Here is an 8,606-nt window from a genome sequence, read left to right on the forward strand (position 1 = left end):
CCTAAAAATACAATTTTTCATTTTTTGAGAAGAGTGCTTTGGAAAAACAAAACGTTCTTTTGTTGTGAACAAAAGGTTGACTTATTTCATGTAGTGTCATTTAGGTTTATGCTAGTTGTATTGCGAAAATGCCTTTTTCAAATGCAGATCAAAGAGATATGATCCAAATTTACTACACTTCTCTTCTCATTGAAATGCTCACATGACTGCTGCAACATACTTGCAGCGTTATCCAGAGGGGCAACAACCTAGTTTGAGGTATTTTTCTTTGGTGCATAAAAACTTGGGCGAATATGGTTCTTTTAAAAGATGTAGACAGCAATATGGTGATAGACCCAATGAATATGAGCAGGCAATTTTGCAAGCGGTTGAGATGAAAATCGAATTTCTACTTCTCTGACAACGCTGCAACCAGACAGATGGATCAAACTGTGAAACTTTTGTTGACAACAAAAGAACGTTTTGTTTTTCCAAAGCACTCTTCTCAAATTGTATTTTTAGGAAAAATGTGATACTGAACCAGTATGTGTGATATATCGTTGTAAAGAGAAAAAAAGACGTAATCCCAAAATGTCAAAATTCAATATGGCGCCCATAAGAAAAACTAATGTTGCCACGTGTTTCTCCGTCATCTTGAACGTAATTAAAAACAGGATGCCATATTTGAAATCTCCATTAAAAAGTGTCCGAATAATGTGCTAATTAGAAATGTCTACTACGACTAGTTTATCATAAAAAAATTAAAAACGAAAATCAGAAATTTTCGTTTTTTGTCATATCTTCAAAAGTATTGAAGATATTTCAAATTTTTTTTCAGATTCTTATTCAGCACGGAAATAGACACCGTGTATACTAACGCTTGCAAATGCCCAATTTTTCTTAAAAATCGAATTATCTTAAAACTACTAGCTTTTCGAGTATTAACCATATAATAAAAAAGACGTACAGTTACACGTAGAATTCAAAAATGCATTCAAATACAGGGGGTTCTATTAAAAAAAAATGTACCATTTGGGCGCCCTACTTTGTGGGCGCACCCTGTATAATTCCAGCACTCTATCGAAAGATCTTATCTTCAAGGCATTAAGTTACTCCGCGCAATCGTTGACTCATCCTGTACAAAAAAACTATGCCAAAATAATTATTTAAAACACTAAACAGGACACTATGGGGCAATCACTGTCTGCCAAATCCAAAAGAATGTGGAAAACTACCTATATAATGATTATGAAATAATGTGCAAAAGTGACATTTTAGCCCCTTAAGAAAACAAAACACATTCATTTACTCCACGGAGTACAAAACAACATTAAATAACTCGAATTGACATTAAATAATTAACTAAGTACTGGCGACATTTACGTGCACATCTCGGGACAATGACAAAATATGAACTCCCCGTATAATTTCCAGCATTTGCTCTAGACAAGTTTTGCATAAAAAAATGTAGTCCAAAGGTCCATATCACTTTCGTTGATAAAACCGCGTAACATTCTTAATTGGCCACTGGTGCAACAATAATGTAACACTTGAACGAGTGGGTAGGTAGGTATATAATAATTACTCGTAATAACATTTATTTTATTTATTTTCCAAAACTAGGTGACAAATTAATGACAGAACAGCTTCCTAGCTCAAAACAAAAAGCGCGGCTCGTTTTAGCATATTTCCGCTCCTATCTTAAAAGCTCTACTTTTAACATTGGAAATGTTTATGGTTTCGTCTCGGGTTTTGTATAAGTATGCGGTATAGTGGTACTAAGTTACGAGTTTCGCTCAAGCACAAAGGACAACGGTGTCGCATCAAGTGACGGTTGTACCATACTCGGTCATGATCGATAGGTGAATAAAAAGTCGCGGATACTGTCGATGCGGTACTTACTTAATAGTGTTCAATTGTTTTGTTTAATCCCAATCTAAAATTCTTACACATCTCCTTTAATAGTACACCTTACGACGCTCATTATTCAGAAAATTGACGTTCCGATCCGATTGAATAAGAGATATTCTTTAACTTGTTTTTCTTTTGTTTATGTTTATTACTAACACTTATTTTATTACTAATAATTCGTTTATTGTCAAACAACGTTGCCCTCGGTCAGTTGGATGAGTAACCGACCATGTTTATTTTAACTTAATTGTTTAATATTATGTAATTAATCGTAATAAAAACTGAATTATACACTACGTCCAAGACAATGATGTCTATCATGGGTATCCCGGATACCAGAGGAGATACGAAGATGGTCAAATTAGAGAACAGATGGGCAATTAAACATTTATTATCACGCTTTAAACAAAACCAGAAAATTCCGATTAATTCCGAAGATATGACCGAAAAATCGAGATTTGTTGATTTTGTTTTTACTTTTTTCTGGTGTTAATTAAGCAGATACAGGAAAAGACAAAGGCTATCTCTTGGCCACTATTTAATTTCTACAAGACAGCGATGAGACATGTTTAATACAACGTTTCGTTTCGGAGAAATCACCATCAACTTTATTATTTTTATAAGTACATACTGTATTGAGTAGCATACAAAAGTTGCAAACTGTTGATTTCAACATAACGGGGGGGGGGGGGGGGCAAGGAATACGGACCCTGATTTCAACAAGATGGTGCTCCACCTGTCCAGGAAATTTGTCCGATAGGTATTCTCGCGCTATTAGGGCATTGTGCGCGGGTGCACCATCTTGTTGAAACCAGTTAACTTGCCCCCTCCCGCATTGAGATTTAATAGTCATATCATTATCAAGTAATGCGCCCGTTACGCGTCACCGATAATAACTTTTGCGTCATTATCCCCCCCCCCCTTCACTACGTATTTTGTAGCTAGTATCTGTGATTTTAAATATTTTAAAAACAAGTTAAAAAAAATCTTAAAATCTGATCTGTTTTGAGAACATCCGAAGATTAATTAATGCGACTAAATAGTACAAGCATAATGTCTCTCAAATTTGGAATAGAGAAGGTAATTAATTAAGAATAATAAAACCGAATGATTTTTGTATTGTGAATGAGCAAAATCCATGAGTTTTTATCGCATTTTTCAAAAAATAAAATACGCTATTAGGAGCGTTTTCCGTCCGTCCGTCAGTGTAAAGGATGAGATCTCGGCACAAGTAAGTCCTAGAAAGCTTGTTAGGTTAGATAAGAGGACAGAAAGAAGGGCAGTAGTTGGTAGAAAACGGTTCCTTTCATTGAGACCTTTAATTAGAATACAATGAGATAACATTAATTTTTACCCCCACCCCCCTCAGGACCCGTCGCTCACTGATCTCGAAAAAGAGTCGCACGGGAAAGTTATAGTTTGTACAAACCAATTTATTTATTTCGATGAGACCTTTTGGAACATATGTTAACCCCCCCCCCCCCCATTCTCTAAAGTTTAACTTGGCACCACTAAAGGCATGCGTATCCAAAATCTGAGACCAATTGGTTGGGGGGGGGGCTTTTAGGCAGCGAAATTTGATGGCACACCTTCAAAGTATAGGCTACCTACTACAAAAAATTCCAGGACTCTAGGACCATTCCCCTAGAAATAGTTCGAAACGGCACAAGTGGGTCCGGGCGGATGGACGGACGGACAAAATGCAAATAGCACAGTTTTTTTAATTCTTAAAAAATGCACTAAAACCAAGACTGACGATTAGGGCGTTATACGCAGGTACACCATTCTGTTGAAATCAACAGTTTTAAACCTTTGTTTTTTTGTGTGAAGTTGATCGTTGTATTCGTAATTTATTTATTATCCCTCTCTTGTTCTGGACCCTCAACAACAGCTTGCGCCCAATTACAGAGTAATAAAAAATGCTACTCAATACAGTGTGTACTTTTTTACAGACCGTATAAAAATATAATGTCGATGATGATTTATCCGAAACGTCTTATAGAGCTAAAAAATTGTATGACGTCACGGCGCTAAAAACGTAGATACAGAAAACACGCTATGATAGTATTTGAATGCATTGGAAATTTTTGGAAAATCTTTGAAAATATCAGAAATATCACCGAAAAACTGAAAATGTCAAATTTTGTTTTTATTTTCCAAAACGGTCGAAAATGAACTGTTCTCGTTAGCACTTTCTATAGGCACTTTTTTTGGGAGAATCTTTTATTGGAATTTCCATAGCACGCCAAACTGTTTCTTATGGGCGCCATATTGAATTTTTACGGAATGAGACACAAGACCAAAAAAGACAAATAATGAAGGACCACACTCTATAGCCTCTATACTTTTACATAAAGTTTCAAAATCAAAAGTTTTACATTCATTTCTTAGCAAAACATCAACGGGTAACTAGATCTGGCTGAATCAACATGTCTATGATGGCGATGCATTCAAATCAATTTCTTTTTTTGTCCTCTGTAAAATCTAATATGGCGTTCGTAAAAAAGTAAGCAAGTAGTGCACGTAACCTGCTATGGAAATTCTGATAACCGATTCAAATTCTCCCGAAAAAAGTGCCCATAAAAAATGCAAACTGTCCATTTCCGAACGTTTGAGATAGGGAAAATCGAGGGGAAAATGAAAACGAAATTTGACATTTTCAGTTTTTCGGCAATATCTTAGTTTCAAAGATTTTTCAAAATTTATCTGGCCATTGTTTTAAGAACATTTGTTTTCGCGTTGCGTAAGGTGAAATTGAATTAGTTTCAAGATAAGCACGTTGAGTTTATTTGAAAGCTGGCGTTATTCAAATTTGGTGATTATGAAGGTGGAAGAGGCTTACATACCAGAAGAACACGAAAAATGTTTTTTTTTTGTGGTGAACGTTTGAAATGTACCTTTTTGTCGTATATCGGAGGCGTTTTCGGTGGTGGTCCGATAGTATTAGTTTCAAACGCTTCAAACCCTGCTTTGGGCAGTCCGCTTGTTGGATGTTAAGATGGCGTTCGTCTTTTTGATAGTAAGGTTCGTTTATTGAAGAAAGTTTGATTTTGTACGACATAATTTTGTTATTTGTTGTATTTGTGTTATGTTTAAGGAAGTGTATGAAATTTTTGATTTTGTGAGTCAATTTATAAGGGAAAATGTAAATTGGCGAAAGATGAGAAGCGAAAAAAGAAAGTAGTTGTTAAATAGACGAGGAAGAGTTACAATGGGGCTTTCGCCTTTGGCCGTTTGTGGGAAGTCAAGTGTTGCACGTGTTTCTTAAATTAATTACAAATTTGGTATCTGCAAATAGTCAGTGCTACAAAGCACGAGACCATTGACGACGTATCTGATTTAGTAAAAATATTTGCAAGCTACCTCAAAATGGCGCACTCCTAAACGAGGGTTCTAATCTCGACGAACGTGGTATGTCAGATTTTCAACATGAAAGTAACGAATCAAAAATTAATTTTAATGTTTGAACTCGAAAAATTCCTGAACAAATTCTCTCTCCGAGAGGACTTTTAAACTTTTAATAAACTTATTAGTCTGTAAATGTGTTTGAATGCCAAATGTTGCAGAGCTTTTCTATCGCTTAAGGAGTTTTTATTACTCGGTAAGTCGTCAACTACAACCTGGAACAGTATTTAGAACCTCCGAAATTTTCTTAAGTCTTTAATTTAATGACCTTGAGATTCTCACTTTTTCTGAAACGAAAACAACATTACGATATCCAACTTTCGGCTGTGATACCTTGAACGAGAGGCCAGTTACCTATACGAAGGGTGTGGTAACAATAATCTTTAAAATTTGAATCAGCTTCATTTTAGCTTTGTTAATGAAATGTTTGTGATTTAATATTACTTGGAGAGCTTTTGATTTATGATAGCATTTTGATAAAAACAACCCGTAGCGTTTAATTAATTCGAAATTAAAAAATTCTCACTAAAAAAGAATTCACTCGCAGTCGTGCATTTTACGTTCATTTAGTATAAAAAGACAAGTGAAAAAAGACTGCGACAAAATTTTAATTAACATGCGTAAAAGTGTACGTTTGATGTGAAATTCCAAATCGCACAGTGATCAAAGGTGCTATACCCCGGAGTAATTAAAACTGTCGTTGAACAAAAACATTTACGCGATCCTCAGCGTGATCCCTTTACCTACTTGAAATTGTGTTTCATAACGAACGTTGAAAAAGAATATGATATGTCACACGAGACAATTTTCCACAAGCGTGAAAAATATTTCCAAGTTAAATACACCCACAAATGAAGAGACATACCGTCCACATAATTTAAAAAGTTTTCAATATCGCTCTGGTATCGTACTATAAAAAATCTACTTAGACTGAATTGTACAAGCATGCACAAATGTAATTAACAATCACTCACCTCTTCGTAAAACCGTAATTCAGGAACCGGCACTTCGGATACGTTTTCACAAAAGTCCTTAAATAATAAGTACCCTGAAAAGAAAAAAGAAAGACTATTACAGAACGTTGAAACTTGCAAGCGTATAGGTAAAATACTCTAAATGAAATTAAACCTTCTTTATCGTACAATGAATAAGCCACACCGAATTTATCGCTACAGTCGCTTTCCGAAGGGAAAATTTGGCATCGTCAGTACCAAATTAACGATAGAAAGTACATCCGGTGGGAGAAGAAAGTAGAGATATACTCGGGACGACAGTCATCGACAATTGCAGCACAACATCTCGTCTCAGTTTATGAAAACTTCGCTTTACAATCACTTTGTGAAGCGTCTCCAGTGATATTCGAGAACGTATTCCCATTATGTAAACCAGGAGAGGAACAAAAAAATATACTGTAAATCAGATTATTTGTTATTTATTATTTGTACAAAGTTTAACTTTTCTTTTAAGACGATCAAAGATGTGTCCGATTTTAATATGAACTAGATGTTAAATGAGAGATGGTTAAGTATTCATGTCCGATCAAACTGCATTTATTTGAGCTGCCTCCTCACCATTTACTGACTTGTATTTTCTTCCAGCGAGGTATTTAAAAGAATAAGAACCGTTTCGTTTATAAATAAATATTATTGTTTTATTTACCTTCCTATATTCTTGAGGCGGAGATTAGTACCACCCGATTCAAGAACGTGTGACGTCACGTAACATCGCCCGCTCGCCATTCGTCGTAAACGCTGTGACTTCACGCAATATCGTGCGCCATCTGTCGTAAAAACAATTCCATTGGATATAAGGCGACGCGCAAGCGGAAAGCGTCAGTCTCCCTGCTTCTCTAGCAAATCAAGACACAATAGCGCACTTTGTCTTACGCCTCCAAACGCTGGCCAAAGATCGAAATTCGGAGAAATTTAAGAAAAATTAAGAAAATTAAGGAAAAAAAACTATAATATACAGGGTGACTTAAATTGAGTAGAATAACATGGCTATCTTAGTATAATATACTTACAGATTCGGTTAAATTAGTAAAGTTGTTTAGTTTTTGATGCTAATGGATATTCCGATGCGACATTTTAAAAAATCGTTTCGTAGGTATGTAATTGGAAAAAAGTGAAAATCGACATTTTTAAAAAGTTCAAATATTTTAGCTATCGAATTTTCAAATAAAAGTTGCAAGATTCGATGGGATAAAATCAATATGTGTAGAAAAAGTTTTCAAAATGGCGGTTTTCGGGATATAGACATCAACTTCCTTATTTTAAATGGCCACCATATTGGATTTTTACGTCACTCGATAGAGAACAAAATTACAAAACCAGTGATACTAAACACTTGGTATTTCATTTGGAAATCAAGCTTGCATTTTTGCCTAGAAGTGTACAATGTATTTCTTATGGCAATAATTCCAGGGCCATGTCGATGGTGACTATGCAAGTTTCAATCACAATCAGCCATGGAATTATTGCCATAAGAAATACATTGTAAACTTCGAGGCAAAAATACAAGGTTGATTCCTAAATGAAATACTAAGTGTTTGGTTTGGAATTTTTTTCTATATCGAGTGGCATCAAAATCTTATATGGCGTCTATTTAAAATAAGGAAGTTGATGTCAATACCTCGAAAACCGCCATTTTGAAAAAAAGTTTTCTACGTCCATTGAATTTATCCCATCGAATCTTGCAACTTTTATTTGAACTTTTTAAAAATGGCGATTTTCATTTTTTCCAATTATCTTGGAAACGGTTGATTTTTTTCAAAATATCGGAATATCAGCATCAAAAGCAAAATCAATTGTTTTTTCGTTACTCATTTATTTTTTTTTGAAATAAAACAACTGAATGCTGCCTTATTATGGGAAATAAAATGTTAAACAACTTTCATATAGAAATATTTTGTATGCATTCCATATTTACAGAGATATATACTATATTCCATACATAATGGGCACCCTGTATAATTTTGTATGTTATGCAACTGTTGAAACGGAGCCGGTGCTGGTCTGGAGACACCGTCACTGGTTATCGCTGTCAAATGAAAAGCCTCGATGTAGCTCCCGGCAAGGATTTACCCTGACGACGGACCTTAAAGGAAACTTCCATCCAGTTCAAGCGACCTCTTCTCAAAGTCAGTTGAATCTGACAGCAAGCACGGAAATGATGATACTTGGGTTCAAGTCCGATCTACCGACCGAATGCATGAACGCAATCCGCAACCCCTACAAGGATTAAGACACCAGTAAGGAGTTTAAATTCAAGGACGGGTACGACAACGGCAGCATCTAACGGAGGAATTTTAT

The 8,606-nt window shown here is 35.3% G+C and overlaps 1 protein-coding gene across 1 annotated transcript in view; it reads right to left on the minus strand.

Moving 5' to 3' along the window:
- Positions 1-6,339, minus strand: part of LOC116179800 (G protein-coupled receptor kinase 1) — a 71,579-nt gene extending 65,240 nt beyond the window's left edge. The window contains exon 1 of the mRNA XM_031499650.1: positions 6,270-6,339. The gene's annotated coding sequence lies outside the window, so the exon portion shown is untranslated. The remainder of the gene's footprint in view (positions 1-6,269) is intronic.
- Positions 6,340-8,606: the final 2,267 nt, after the last annotated feature.

This window comes from Photinus pyralis, unplaced genomic scaffold (genome assembly GCF_008802855.1).
Source record: "Photinus pyralis isolate 1611_PpyrPB1 unplaced genomic scaffold, Ppyr1.3 Ppyr1.4_LG8, whole genome shotgun sequence".
Taxonomy (NCBI): domain Eukaryota; kingdom Metazoa; phylum Arthropoda; class Insecta; order Coleoptera; family Lampyridae; genus Photinus; species Photinus pyralis.